The following is a 15,880-nucleotide window of genomic DNA, read 5'->3' as shown; positions in this document are numbered from 1 at the left end:
GTTTTTAAAGAATGTTTATGTGTGGGTTAATAACTGTATAATAAATATCACATTATTATCTTTTTAGATAAGCCCTTGACAAAGGCATTTGTGACTGAAATGCATTGGACATATTGCGGAAATAAAGAACCCGTCCTTTTTCTAACATCTGTGAAATATATTTCTCTTTTGTGCAAACTGTTCTTGAATGCTTCCCTGTTTTGCTGTGTTTTTCTAGGTGGACTGATAACCACAGACAATTCTCTGTTAAACTGCACTTCTCTTCCCATCCCACACCCATGTCAGTCTAGGTTTTTCTGCCCTTGGTTTTCCCTAGCAAGGGGGGTTATTGGGTTGTTTTTGTTTTGATTGTGTCTTTTGTGTTTTTATGTTGTGATTTTATCCTGTGCACCACCCTGAGACCTGTGGGTATAGAGCAGTATATACACTTTATAAATAAATTTTATAAATAATAATAATTAGTTTTAGGAAGAACTGCTGCTCTTTTTGCATTTATAATATAGGTAGCATTCATTGCTGCTGCATATTGTCTAGGGTCCTAGAATATGCTCTACAAACTGACCAATGTGAGAGTGCAAACTCTCTAAATGTTGAAACCACTTCCTTCCAGGTAGCCCTGTAGCATATACATAGCACATGTGCGTAACAATGGAGGCTTTACAACAATAACAAAACTGGAAATTAGAGAAGCAAGAGAGGAACTTTCCCAAATTTGAAGAGTGTGTAGAAGAGTTGTACTAAGTGCCGTGGGATTATAGAGATTTCCCCAGCTACCAAAAAATGTCAAGATGTCTCAGGACTGCACCTTAAAGAGAAGAGAACATTTTGCCTCAATTATTTTCTGAAGCTTAAAAAGTCAGCCACAGAGAAAGGCACACAAAGCATAGGTAAGATCCGGGCTTTGTTGTGGTTGAAGTAATGGTACTTTCCCCTGCGTAAACTATTCAGTTACAGTGTTACCTAGCTGCAAAATTAATGAACCTTGGACAAATGTAACATTTTCATGCTTTCTTATTAAAAATACAGTGGTACCTTGGGTTACAGATGCTTCAGGTTGCAGATGCTGCATGTTACAGACTCCGCTAACCCAGAAATAGTACTTCGGGTTAAGAACTTTGCTTCAGGATGAGAACAGAAATCGTGTAGCAGCAGCAGCAGCAGCAGCAGCGGGAGGCCCCATTAGCTAAAGTGGTACCTCAGGTTAAGAACAATTTCAGGTTAAGAACGGACCTCCAGAACGAATTAAGTTCTTAACCCGAGGTACCACTGTAAAGGGTGCAATCTTGCCTATTAGGTCTCTTAAAATTCCATTGACTTCCATGTATGCAAAATTGCAGTCTGTGCACAGTTGTGGAGCAGACCAGTAACCAGAGATCTGCTCTGCCTTGATAAGATAGTGGAGTGAGATTAATAGGCCTTTGGCGCAATGAGGACTGCAGATCTCTACTATGACCAGAATCAGCTACTGTCTGTATATTCAACAGGCTCTTTCTCTGTTTCCTCAAATAGACATAGTGTTGATATTTATCTGGGCCAGTCACTGTGGACTGTATTCAGGGAAGCACAAAGCAGTATTTGTATGTGTGTTTTGGTAAAGTTCATGCAGGGGAAAATGCTTAAAACAAGTAGCTTGAATAAAATAGGACTTATTTTTCCGGTTTATTTGTTTTCTAACACATGGCTTTTAGCGTTAGGTTTTCTCCCATTCATCCAGAAGAGAAGGCTTAAAAGAGAGTTTCAGAATGCAAACTAAAGATTTAATTCACAGAATTGTGTGACCAAATCTGCAATTTCCTACACCTATTTACATGGGAGTAAATCCAATTGAACTCCTGTGTAATTTACTTCTGAGTAAATGTGCACAGGATTGCTCTCCACAGCTGTAGCCCTTTGCACACCTACTTAGAAGCAACTCCCCTTTGATCCTGTGGGTCTTATTTGGGTGTGCGTAACAATATATTTATAGATATTCACACACATTCATGCATGCAAGTTATTAGGATAAGAAGAACTGCAATTTTATGCAGTTTCCTGGGAGTAAGCTCCACTGAACTCAGCTGTGCTTACTTTAGACAGCATAACTCTGCGCTTGAACAAAAGATTTTCAGCCAACTGAAATGCGTTCACTTTCTTTTAATTACAAATGCATACAAACTTGCAGAAATGTGTTAACATTTAATCTATTAGCATGAAGCAGGAACCAAATAAGAGAAAATCAAAGCCATAATGAGCCTCTGTTTGATAACTCTCCACATTCTCTGATTTCCTCTATGCTAATCTGTCACACACAAACTTGAAATGTTTCATTATCTCCTCATTCACTTGCCAGAGCAAGGGAGGTCAGCCAATTCCCCAATGCTCTGGCAGACAACATCATTCTTTATGCCCTGAAGAATTCTTCCCCCTCTATTACACCATCAGAGAGGTGGTGAGAGGCTGGTTGGGTTTTCTTGGAATTAAGATCACTAGGAACTGATGACACTTCTGTAATTATAAGGTTTTATTTACCTATACAGTGGTACCTCTGGTTACAAACTTAATTTGTTCCGGAGGTCCGTTCTTAACCTGAAACCGTTCTTAACCTGAGGTACCACTTTAGCTAATGGGGCCTCTCACTGCTGCCAGCACACGATTTCTGTTCTCATCCTGAGGTAAAGTTCTTAACCCAAGGTACTACTTCCAGGTTAGCAGAGTCTGTAACCTGAAGTGTTTGTAACACAAGGTGTTTGTAACCCAAGGTACCACTGTATATACATGCAGTGGCATAATGGGGGGGGGCCACAGGGGCAGTTTCCCCTGGCCGAAAGTTGTTGGGGGTGCAAACTTTCAAAACCTTATGCTGCCTTAATACAGCTGCACACTTCCATTGCTGGGCTCCGTTGAAAACGGCTTCTCCATGCGAACCAGGAAGTGACCTCTCCAGACAACGGAGTGTCTCTACTTTTCTTATCTCTGCAGCTACAATCTCCTGGGTGACTCCGATGCTGTTAAGCAGTTGAACATGCATGCATGCTCTGTCCTTTTCCCTCCCTCCCATCCGTGTGGCCCCGGGCTCTGGCAACCCACACTATGCCACCGTATTACATGCTGAGCATAAGATAGAAGGTTCACAGCATCAACACTCCAAAAGAGTGAACCTAGAGAAGAGTAAGCAGGATAGCATGGTAGGAAGTGATCCCTCTGGTATCCAGCTCCAACCATTTAGACCTTTAAAAGTAATCAGCAACATTTTGAACTGTGCCCAGGGGTAAATTGGTAGTTGGTGCAGGCCAGGCATATTGTGGTCTCATGGAGATGCACCTACTAATGTCCTTGAAGCTGCATTCTGGAACGACTGCTGCTTCCAAAATTTACAGTGGTACCTCGGGTTAAGTACTTAATTCATTCTGAGGGTCCGTTCTTAACCTGAAACTGTTCTTAACCTGAAGCACCACTTTAGCTAATGGGGCCTCCCGCTGCCGCCATGCCGCCAGAGCACAATTTCTGTTCTCATCCTGAAGCAAAGTTCTTAACCTGAAGCACTATTTCTGGGTTAGCGGAGTCTGTAACCTGAAGCGCATGTAACCTGAAGTGTATGTACCTGAGGTACCACTGTATTCTGAAGTAGCGAGTATTGAACACAATAATTGCAGCAGTCCAATTGTGATGGACATAAGGCAGCGATCTTAAACCTTTGGGGGCCAGTGGATACATTTGCAGTGAACACATACGCTTATCCGCCCAGTTCGACCTCTTTAGCAGTCTTTTTTCACAGCCAGAGTGTTAGGGTTGTGGGGAGAATCTACAAACTCCATTCAGCTTTCTCCAGTCTTTGTACGATATAAGATCAACATAGCTGCCTGAATTTTTAGGTTCTCCTTGGGCACATGACTGTAGATTATCTTGGGGGTGTGGCAATGACCTCCTGCATTTCAAAAATTCACCATTGGGCAATTCTACCAAATTAATGGTAAATAAGTTTTTTAAAGTCAGTAGAAAGCCTTGTCCTATTGATTCTATGCAGCACCAATTGCATTTATGGGAAACTGTGGGGTATGCACCCCAAAGCTTAGAATGCCTCTTAGCTTAGAATATAGTTTCAGTCGCTTCAGAAAGATTATTCAAGAGAATGTAGCTTCAGTCCAGACCTGCCATTTTTTGATGTCACAAGGGTGATGTAAAGCTAACACAGAATGTAGTAGTGGTTTTGTCATTTGCTCTGCAGATGTTAAAGGCACAGCTGCTTGGGAGAAACATCTTACACTGACTACTGCATTGATTTTTTCAAAATGTAGATAAGAGGAAAATATGTCCTGTGGTGGTTCTAATGTATATGAAGGACTGTTTGAGGCCCTATTGTGTTATCCTGCACAGGTCCAGCCTTGCACTATATGCTCCTATTGCAATATTGGGCTAGGGATTTCAAGCATAGCAGGGATTTTTAAAGACACTTTGTAGCCTTGACTCCAAAACAAGGGCCTGGATATGATTAATATATTTAAGGGCAGGCAATGAGAACAGGAAATCCAATCTTCCCTTTTTTCTATATATAGTAAATGCCTTAAAGATAAGCACATAATGGCTTGTATAAATATATTTAAAATGTGTTTTGTAGGCACATATTTTCAATATGTTGTCATGATAAGAACCACATGTAGAGCCTGAAAAATTATGTGAAACTATGTCGAGAGCTTGCCCATAAGTAAAAGTTATGTGCAGTGTATGTATGTGTAAATATTTAGCTGGAAGAATTGGCCGCATGAGAACTGCTTCAGAATGATCCTGGAGACAGGAAGCCACAAATTATAGCTCTGAAATTTACCATGCTTGTATTTCTACATAAATAAAACCAACTGGAAAGTCTGAAAGAAAAAGAACACAAGTAGGGAGGGCAGATCAGAGAGAAAAATGATGTAAAAACAATTTCCTTGGCTCAGATCAGAGGATTTAAGCTTATTAAAACATGGAAGAACAGCCTGGGAATAAACAATCTTCCCAGCTTTAGTCTAAATTCTGTATAAGCTTAGGACTAGTTCGCAAAAAAATACTCATTTTCCATGTGATCAGTCCTAGCCATCCTTGAGAATATGGACAAACATAATCTCTTTATTGTCTTAATATGGATGTCTGCAGCAGCAATAATCTACATGCTTATTTTGACTCAATTATTCATAGAATCAAAGAATTTTAGAGTTGGAAGGGACTTGTGGTGGCCTATCGACCGGCAGTTGCAACAATAGTAATTGCTTCTGGTGATATCTGTTATCAACCAATTTGTACATTTTATATTTGTCCACAACACCATTGTCTTGACAATGTTTCAGTTTGTTTGGATGTATGGAGAAAGTGCTGTGTGAATCAAAGTTGGGTCAAAGTATTAATCTTCTCTATGGTGATTAATGCCACTTGGTTTTTAGCACCAAGTTCTGCAACAATTAGGACGCGGGTGGCGCTGTGGTCTAAACCACTGAGCCTAGGGCTTGCTGATCAGAAGGTCACGGTTTGAATCCCCGTGACAGGGTGAGCTCCCGTTGCTTGGTCCTAGCTCCTGCCAACCTAGCAGTTCGAAAGCACATCAAAGTGCAAGTAGATAAATAGGTACCACTCTGGTGGGAAGGTAAACGGCATTTCCGTGTGCTGCTCTGGTTCACCAGAAGCGGCCTAGTCATGCTGGCCACATGACCCAGAAGCTGTCAGCGAACAAACGCCAGCTCCCTCAACCAGTAAAATGACATAAGCGCCGCAACCCCAGAGTCGTCCGCGACTGGACCTAACGGTCAGAGGTACCTTTACTATACCTCTGCAACAATTAGATGGACATGCAGTAGATAACAGAATGCCCCATGCTACTTTTCATTGCAGGTTGGATGTGTGTGTCATATTTGTAAAGGCTTCTTTACATAAGAAAACTGTCTCACATTGAAACCAGCAGGGAGCTGTTTGAGTTTAAAACTTCCTCTCTGATGTGCTAGGTTCTTTTCACTTGTTGGGTGTCTGTGTGGTGGAGCATCTAAAAATAGCATTCCCTACAAACATCTAGAAGTGGAACAGCCCAGTGTGTATAGACCATACACCAGGAAATTGTTGGTTGTTTCTCCAGTTCTAAAGGTTTGCTTCAGGTAAAATTGAAGGTATTTGTTATGAGCTTGCCCTTTCTGGCTCACTGCAAATGAGTCAGTCTCTATGGCTTTAACGAAAAGGATTGTGATTGGGAGTCTGGTATTTTGAGAAAAGCATACCAATGTTCCTTAATGACCAGGGCCTATCAGGAGGGCCATTTGGCCTGGAGCCTCCATCGCAAAGGAAGCCTCAGATTCAACATGCTGGTTTTTTTGGCATCTGATAAGTTTTGCAACTCATTTTTGGACCAAAATGTGACACTTTCACAGCTTAGAACTGTAGATTTAAGTGAGGAAGAGATGTGATTTGCTAAAATACATTTCACATTCCATCTGCATGTTTAGTTCTCAGACTTCCTCTCATGCAGATCATTTCTATGCCTTGCTTTGAGTTACAAGCAAGCAAGGAGGCAGCTTTTGGTGGTTGAATGCAGGGTGCCTTGCAGACCAAGAGGAGAGAAAACCGAGAGCTTCTAGTTGGTGTTAAATGGAAACTTGGGTTGGAGGGCAGCTTTTGGCAGACTGCCCAGCTTGCTCTGTATGGAACCTCTGCCTGCAATAGAATAATAGTAATAATTTTATTATTTATAGCCTGCCCATCTGACTGGGTTTCCCCAGCCACTCTCTGCATGTATATTTGTAAGTAAGGCAAAGATTACAAAGAAACTATAAGTTTCCACTGTTCTCTCATACAAAGGAATTCAAACCTCAGGCAGAGTGAGATGATAGCTAGGAATGGGAGAATCTGCCAGTTTCAGCTCCTCTCAATTTCTCATGTTTGCAGGCTGGAGAACCACATGCAGAATTTGGATAAGTTTGAATTTCAATGAATGGCTGTGTTTCTGTGGAAGCCGCCCAGAGTGGCTGGGGAAACCCAGCCAGATGGGCGGGGTACAAATAAATTATTATTATTATTATTATTATTATTATTATTATTATTATTATGGTTTGAGCATTGGTTCAGAAACTATCGGTTAGATAAATTCACCTTTAAATGCCAACTGAATAGACTTTCTCCCCCATTCCTTGCAATAACTGCTGGTGGTAAGGAAAACATATAGGTATAAAAAGAGAATTCCCTGGATGCCAAGATACAGATTCGGGTTTTTCTTTGGCGAGAGAAATCCGGCAGAAATTTAAAATCACAAAGTATGCTGCAAAGTAAAGCGTGGAAATATAGGCTTCAAAATATGTGCCCTTGTGAGTTCCAAAGAAAGGATACCATCAGGGTCAATGGGACAAATGAGAGGCAAGCAGGCATGTTTGTACAGAAGAAGGCCCTTCAGATACCCTGGCCCCAGACTAAAAGGCTTGAAAGGTTAGCACCAGCACTTTGATTTGGGCTCCTAAACAAATCACATTCCTCCAGATTGATATTTGTTTCTCAACTCAATTCAAAGTCCTGAAACCTCAGCTGGTTTAGATGCTGCAGCCAGGCAATTTTCAATACAGGAGTTAAATATTCCCAGTTAGCAGCTCTAGTTAACAATCTTACCAAGTGAAGTTTCTGGATACTTTTGAAAGGCAGTCCCACATAGATCACACTGCAGTAGTCCAGACATGATGTATGTTAGGCATGTGTTACAGTGACCTGATCTCTAGTGTCTAGGAATGACAAACTGAAGGCACCAGCCTAAGATGGGCAAAGGCACACCTGTCTTTCACTATCACCCCGGTAGTATTGGGTCCAGAAGCACCCCAGGACTAAAAATCTGCATTTTAAAGGGAGGTGCTACGCTATCCAGCATCCAAGCTGAACTGTATTGCTGGATCAGTAGTTTGACTGACCTTGCCTGAATTCAGCTCACATCTTATCCATTACCACCTCCAGACATTGATCCAGAACTTCAACAGCCTGTGACTTAAACAACACTTAAAACGGAGTGTCATCTGCATGCATATTGCATAGAACTGAGTGGCAAACAAATGCCACGAGGGCCAAAGAAACAGAATCAGTGGTATGCTTTCCTTGCTGGATCTATAAATAAATAACTTTATTGTTCTGTCATCAGAGATGGCAATAATGAACCTGGCATTGAAATAGTTACCTGTGTGGAACCATGACTGCCTAAGGAATTAATGCTCTTAGGCTGAAATCCTATGCACACTTATCTGAAAGTAAATCCTATTGAACAGAGTGGCACTGACTTCTGATTAAACGTGCTTAGAATTGTGCCATATCTGTTAGTTGTTATGCCCTCACGGCTAATAAAAGGTTCTAACTTCTGGTTTTATGTTAGCAATCCCTAGTATTCTTATGGAATAATTCCTTCCGCAGTACTTTGGGAATGACATGTTTGTGGTATAGATGCTGATTTTAAAAATTATTTTTAAACACAGCATATATTTTACTATTAACATGTAACTTGCTAAGTGTTATTAGCAGTGTATGTGTGATTATTCTCCAGAGATTTAGTAATGTATTTTCTTTGCACAGTATAGGGCAGGGCTATTATATGTGAAACTTAAATTAAACTGTGTAGCATTTAAGAGCCAGTTAAAACTAGTGGGATCTTGAAAAATCTTGCAGTACTTTGATGTTTGCCTCATGGACATTACACTGATAACATGATTACCTCAGCTAAATAGACTCACTGTAAAGCAAAACAACTCTGAGTTTATTCTTGTAGTTTGGGAGTGGGAACCATTGGCCCTTCAGATTTTGCTAAACTACAACTTCTACCAGCCCTGGCAGACGTGGCCAATGGGCAGGGAAGATGGGAGCTGTAGTTAAGTGATATCTGGAAGGTCATGTTCCCCGTACCTGATGTAGATAGCAGTTAGCTTGGTGTAAGCAGGAAATTGTTTTGAGTCTGGGCTTACCAGGTCACCCGTAGAATCACAGAATCATAGAACTGCAACGTTGGAAGGGAGCATGAGGATCATCTAGTCCAAGCTAGTAACTGTGAGAAGCGAAGTTACAGGGAACCAGGCAAAGCACCATCTCGATTGTGGCGCTTACCCTGTGGAGCGCCCTCCCATCAGATGTCAAGGAAATAAACAACTATCTGACTTTTAGAAGACATCTGAAGGCAGCCCTGTTTAGAGAAGTTTTTCATTTCTGATGTTTTATTGTATTTTTAATATTTTGTTGGAAGCCACCCAGAGTGGCTGGGGAAACCTAGCCAGATGGGCGGGGTATAAATAATAAATTATTATCATTATTGTTGTTGTTTAGTCGTTTAGTCGTGTCCGACTCTTCGTGACCCCATGGACCAGACCACGCCAGGCACTTCTGTCTTCCACTGCCTCCCGCAGTTTGGTCAAACTCATGCTGGTAGCTTCGAGAACACTGTCCAACCATCTCGTCCTCTGTCATCCCCTTCTCCTTGTGCCCTCAATCTTTCCCAACATCAGGGTCTTTTCTAGGGAGTCTTCTCTTCTCATGAGGTGGCCAAGGTATTGGAGTCTCAGCTTCAGGATTTGTCCTTCCAGTGAGCACTCAGGGCTGATTTCCTTAAGAATGGAGAGGTTTGATCTTCTTGCAGTCCATGGGACTCTCAAGAGTCTCCTCTTTATTAAGCTCCTTTATTAAGCCCCTTTATTAATCATTATTAAGCTCCTGCAATGCAGAAATTTATGTCCCACCTGGGGTTTGAACCCACAACCCTAAGATTAAGCGTCTCAGAAACAGCTTTCCAGGAACAAAGTAAGGACAAGAGCCTTCAGAGATTCTTTGAGCACTTTCAAAACACATTTCCTTCACACATGTATTGCCATATGTATGTATCTCTATACATGTACCCTCCCAACACTTTAAAGCCAAAATTCAGGATTCCATCTTTTTTGTTATTGCAAGAGAATGGTTGCTGTGATCTCATGCATTTTTGCACCTCAAACCCCTCAAAGTGCTTTTCGGGGGAATGGTATCCGAAAACGAGAGTTTTGAGGCACCACACGAGATCACGGGCCCCCAAAAACACTTTTTGGGGGGAAAACCATGCCACGAAATTGCACAAGATCACAGCAGCCCTAATGGTCACTGTTCTCTTATGATAAAAAACGGGATGCCCCAGTTTTTCCAGGACACTTGCAGGGGTATGCCTACACCTGGGATTACAGAGCAGGAGTTACCCTGAACATATGACTTTACTTGCTTGCTTTCTGTGTATCAGGCTGCTCCTCCAAAGCAAGGAGCACAGCAAAAAGGGGAAGGTGGTGTGTTAGTGCTGCTGCTGGTGTGATAATGCTTAAAAGAAAAATAACTTCATGCCTTTAGCTTTATAACAGGCTCCCAGAACTTCACTCTTTGTGGGTGCAGGTGAACGGATCCTGGGGCTCCCATATAATTAAAAACAAAAACAAACCACACCCTAATTGCAAACCATGCTCTCCTCCAGTCATAATATTATTAGGTATATATAAAAAAAGACATGTGCCTTTGCGGTTAAGGACTTTGCAGCCTAGATGGTAGTTAATGGTTAAACACCTCATGGACTGAAAATGAATAAAGTTTGTACTATAGCTTACATGTATTGTGTGTAATTGGAGCTTTGATTTTGGGTTTTTATAATACAAGTACTATGACTTGTATTTCTTTATGAAAATGGAAAATACTTTCATTTAAGTCCACCTCCACATTCAGTCAAAAGGAATGATGAATTTGTGGCTTGCTGGGGGGCTTTTAAGGTCTATAAACCACCTACATTTTCCTTCCAACCATTAATAATCTCTATAAAACTTATCATAGAGAAGTCTTTGACAACAAAATTGTAGGCCTCTTGCAAACCCTTCCCTTGAGATATAGGGGTAGAAACACAAATGCCCTAAATTGCAATCCTTTACACCCTTGCCTGGGAATAAGTTCCATCGAACCTAATGAGGTTTAATTCTGAGCAGATAGACTTACTCAGCAGTAAGCCCCATTGAGCTCAATGGTACATACAGAATTGAGGTCTAAATATTTCCCCTTCAAATCAGTAGGACTGTGTTCACTGTTTTCTCTGTGTAAAAAAATTTCAACCACATATACCAATGCTATGATGTTAAACAAACATTTCAGGAAACGAGTGATTCAAATGTTTGGCATTACACTGTAGATATGTGACTGCTTTTTCAACTTCAGTGGTACATCTATTGCTAATTATCCTAACCAACCATGAAATCTAATGAAATAGCAAAAGTAAAGAAATAGATACTGCCACCATGTGGAAACTAGCAAGCGAAAATAGCACTAAGAGTAGCTCCTGAACAGATGCACCAGTGCAGTTATTGAAAACTAATCTGTCTGTCTATAATAAAATCTAATTAATGACTTTTTAAAAATTGCTTGCTTAAATGAGCATTAGTGTTGTGCAAGATCTTCCAGACTAAAAATTACAAAATAAAGGACAGAGTTGGCTTTTTATTTCTGACTTATATAATTTTATATATAGCTACAGAGATAGCTGCAATATTGCAAGTCCTTGAATTGGAATGAATATTTCTAATTAGGCAAACCTTGCATTCTTTGCTTTTGAGCATGGGTTCCCAAACTGTGGTCCATGTGCTTAATTTAGGTGGTTTGTGGTGTGTCTGTAAAAATATGATTAAAAACCATATAACTCCTAGCACAGCCTAGAACAATTGTTACAACAGGTAGAAAAATAATTTAAGTGTTCTGCCAAGAGTCTCAGCAATTTTCAAGGGGTGGGAGGTGGGGGGGAGTTTGGGACCTATTGCTTTAGAGTGCTCAAAGAATTTCAGATAAGGTGTGCTAACACTGATTAAGGTGTGGTTAAGAGTTAGGACAAAGATTCTTTGAAGCATGTTGCCATGTTGCTCGCTGGCAAAGTTTTTTGGAAAACGAACACATCACGTGTGTACAGCTAGAATTAGTTGGATAAGAAAAACTGACAATAAAATAGCTGATGTGAGGAAAAAAGTTTATGCCTGCATTATGCAGTGGCAGGTGGGAAGAAGGTAGATAAAAATCTATTTGGTTGATCTGTAAGTTCTTTTTAAATTGGCTACTCTAAAGGAGGAGTCTTGGGTGAAAAGTAGGAAACTTTTTTGAAATGGCAGTAAACTCTTTACTTATAGTGAAAACAAATTCATGGGTTGATAGGATTCCTGGCCTTTAATTCTAAATGTCTGTCTTGAGCAGGGGTCAGCAACCTTTTTTAGCCATGGGCCGGTCCACCGTCCCTCAGACCATGTGGTGGGTCAGACTTTATTTTTTTTTGGGGGGGCGGGGAATGAACAAATTCCTATGCCTCACAAATAGCCCAGTGATGCATTTTAAATAAAAGCACACATTCTACTCATGTAAAAACACCAGGCAGGCCCCATAAATAACCCAGAGATGCATTTTAAATAAAAGCACACATTATACTCATGTAAAAATACACTGATTCCCAGACCGTCAGCGGGCCGGATTGAGAAGGCTATTGGGTCGCATCCGGCCCCTGGGCCTTAGGTTGCGTACCCCTGGTCTTGAGTTTTTCCATTTGACCTTGGTGGGTGGTTCTAAAGGTAAAGGTAAGTCCAGTTGCAGACGACTCTGGGACTGCGGCGCTCATCTTGCTTTACAGGCCAAGGGAGCCGGTGTTTGTCCGCAGACAGTTTTTACAAGTCATGTGGCCTGCATGACTAAGCCGCTTCTGGTGCAATGGAACACCAAAATCAGAGCAGCACACGGAAATGCCGTTTACCTTCCCGCCGGAGCGGTACCTATTTATCAACTTGCACTTTTTGGCGTGCTTTTGAACTGCTAGGTTGGCAGGAGCTGGGACCAAGCAATGGGAGCTCACCCCGTCGTGGGGATTCAATCCACTGACCTTCTGATCGGCAAGCCCAAGAGGCTCAGTGGTTTAGACCACAGTGCCACCCACGTCCCTTCGGTGATTCTAGAAAGGTAAAAAAGGTAAAGGACCCCTGGACGGTTACATCCAGTCAAAGGTGACTATGGGTTTGCGGCACTCATCTCGCTTTCAGGCCGAGGGAGCTGGCGTTTGTCCACGGACAGCTTTCCGGGTCATGTCGCCAGCATGACTAAACCACTTCTGGTGCAATGGAACACTGTGACAGAAACCAGAGCGCCCGGAAACACAATTTACCTTCCCGCTGCAGTGGTACCTATTTATCTACTTGCACTGGCGTGCTTTCAAGTTGCTAGGTTGGCAGGAGCTGGGACAGCAACGGAAGCTCACCCCATTGTGGGGATTTGAACCACCAACCTTCCGATCGGCAAGCCCAAGAGGCTCAGTGGTTTAGACCACAGTGCCACCCGTTTCCCTGCCAAACTCACTAGATCATTTCCCATAACCTTGACGGTTGCCCGCCTCTATGATACAGGTACTCCTGTTTCCCCCAAAGAGGGCTAATAGCAGCTTGGGATGTAATTTAGATCAGGAAAATGGCACAGGAGATTGGGTTAAACAACACACCAGTGCTCTTCCTCCAATTAATTTAGAACAAAACTCTTCCATATCTGTGGATGCTTTAAATTAAGTAAAAAAAATCAGGAGCCCATGTCGCATCTGTTTCAGACTTTATCACATGCTGGGGGAAAATGAATCTGCAGATAAACTGCCTGAGGGTTGAGGAGGAGTGCTAATCCTGCCTTGCATAGAGGAAACAACTTTTTAGGCTGGTGGGTGGATGGCTTCTATTTGCAGCACAGCTGTAGGTGGGGGTGACTGGTGTTGAGGGATTTGACAGGGGACCCAGGCCAGGGGGAGTGGGTGAGCTGAATCATTACACACAGAGGATCTACTGGAGCAATGGGCCTTGGTGAGTCATCCGCCAAGTTCACTTTGTGTGGGTATCACACTAGAGTTGAACTGGGTAGACTTATATTGTAGTTGCTTAGGGCTATGAGCAATTGCCAGTGATGAAGTATTGGTGCGTAGAAGTGAAGCTCTTTCTCCCTTCTCATGCATAAGATAGAATTGTGCCATTTGACCTTAGGAAACAGCTGAACAAATGCCCTGTTTGTACTCTGGTGCCCCCTCCCAACTGTTGGTATGTTAAGCCACGCTGGGCATCTTGCACCAACTAGAGAACGCCAGGCAGATGCGTTCTCCCCCACAAGCGACCCTCGGGATGATTCAACACTCTTCTTTTCCCTGATGCACTTCTGCGACACATATCCGAAGATATATAGTGGTACCTCGGGTTAAGTGCTTAATTCGTTCCAGAGGTCCGTTCTTAACCTGAAACTTTTCTTAACCTGAAGCACCACTTTAGCTAATGGGGCCTCCTGCTGCCGCCCGCCACTGGAGCACGATTTCTGTTCTCATCCAGAAGCAAAGTTCTTAACCTGAGGTACTATTTCTGGGTTAGTGGAGTCTGTAACCAGAAGTGTCTGTAACCTGAAGCGTCTGTAACCTGAGGTACCACTGTATGCATACAATACTGTAGCAGAGTCCAAGCAGAAGCTAGGTATTTAAAGGTAAAGGTACCCCTGCACATACGGGCCAGTCGCGTCCGACTCTAGGGTTGTGCGCCCATCTCACTTAAGAGGCCGGGGGCCAGCGCTGTCCGGAGACACTTCCGGGTCACGTGGCCAGCGTGACGAAGCTGCTCTGGCGAGCCAGCACCAGCGTAGCACACGGAAACGCCGTTTACCTTCCCGCTATAAAGCGGTACCTATTTATCTACTTGCACTTAAGTGTGCTTCAAACTGCTAGGTGGGCAGGAGCTGGGACCAAAAGACGGGAGCTCACCCCGCCTCGGGGAGTCGAACCGCTGACCATGCGATCGGCAAGTCCTAGGCACTGAGGTTTTACCCACAGCGCCACCCGCGCTAGGTATTTGAGGTGTGGAATCTAAGCTACTTTATTATATACAAGTGTTACAGAACAAAGGAAACATGGCTCTTCTCTCTTTCTTCTTCTCTGAGAGAGAACAGACTAAAAGCAATAGTACAACATAACGGAACAGTGTAACTGAACTTTCGTTCTCATGACTCCAATAGTATCGAATGTCAACACAGACATGTGATGAAAACAATCACACATCCAGCAATGGAGGAATGAAATCTCAATATCAACATCCTTTTCTTATTGCACTTTCAGGATAATTGGGATCACAAACCTGACTGACTGAGGGCTACCTATGTGTGCTGCCCTAAGGGGTGGCCTAAGACATTTTGGCACCAGTGTTATGAGAGAAGGACAAAAACTTCTCTCTTCACTTCAAGCATAATTTTATAAACTTCTATCATGTCGCCTCTTACTCCCTCCCTTTTTTATGAATCAAAAAGTACCAAATGATGCAATCTTTCCTCGTGGTAACCACTTAGATTGCTGCACTCAAACACTTTTATTTATTTATTTTCATAAAATTTATACAGCGTCTGATTGTATAACACCCCCCTCACAAAGCGACTTGCAAAAAGATAACATTACAAAAACAAGAAAACCAAGGGGGGAAATCACAAACATACAGAACTCAAAATACTAAAACAGATTAAAATTACCTCAGCTTTCTAAGCATCTGGGTAGGCTTGTCTGAACAAGAATGTTTTTAGCGGGTGCTGAAAGAGTGGAATAAAGCAGAGGAGTTAAGTGTTGCTGGTTGTTGTTGTTGTTGTTTTTTAAAAAAGAAGAAACATAAAACTTGTCTCTATGGAAATAATTATCACTGAAAAGCAGTGGGAAATTGAGGAGGCTGACCTTGGCTGTTTTAGTGGTTTCTCTTCTAAATGTATTGCAGAGGAGTCAGAGACTGAAGAAAAGCAACCAGTCAGCTCTCCACTGACTTTTGTGTGAGAGAGACTGGCTCTCTTTAAATGAGGAGTGTGGCTCAGGGTCTCTGTGTCTTTTGTGCCATTCCCTCAATTTCCTGCTCCTTTAACT

General features: G+C 42.3%; 1 protein-coding gene across 1 annotated transcript in view; it reads left to right on the top strand.

The window, feature by feature from the left end:
- Nucleotides 1-867: 867 nt before the first annotated feature.
- Nucleotides 868-15,880, top strand: part of IPCEF1 (interaction protein for cytohesin exchange factors 1) — a 56,568-nt gene continuing 41,555 nt past the window's right edge. The window contains exon 1 of the mRNA XM_081854370.1: nucleotides 868-887. The gene's annotated coding sequence lies outside the window, so the exon portion shown is untranslated. The remainder of the gene's footprint in view (nucleotides 888-15,880) is intronic.

Source organism: Podarcis erhardii, assembly GCF_964252035.2.
Source record: "Podarcis erhardii genome assembly, chromosome: 3".
In the NCBI taxonomy this organism is placed as follows: Eukaryota; Metazoa; Chordata; class Lepidosauria; order Squamata; family Lacertidae; genus Podarcis; species Podarcis erhardii.
Note: the sequence above shows the minus strand (reverse complement) of the source record. Positions and strands in the feature narration are given on the sequence as shown.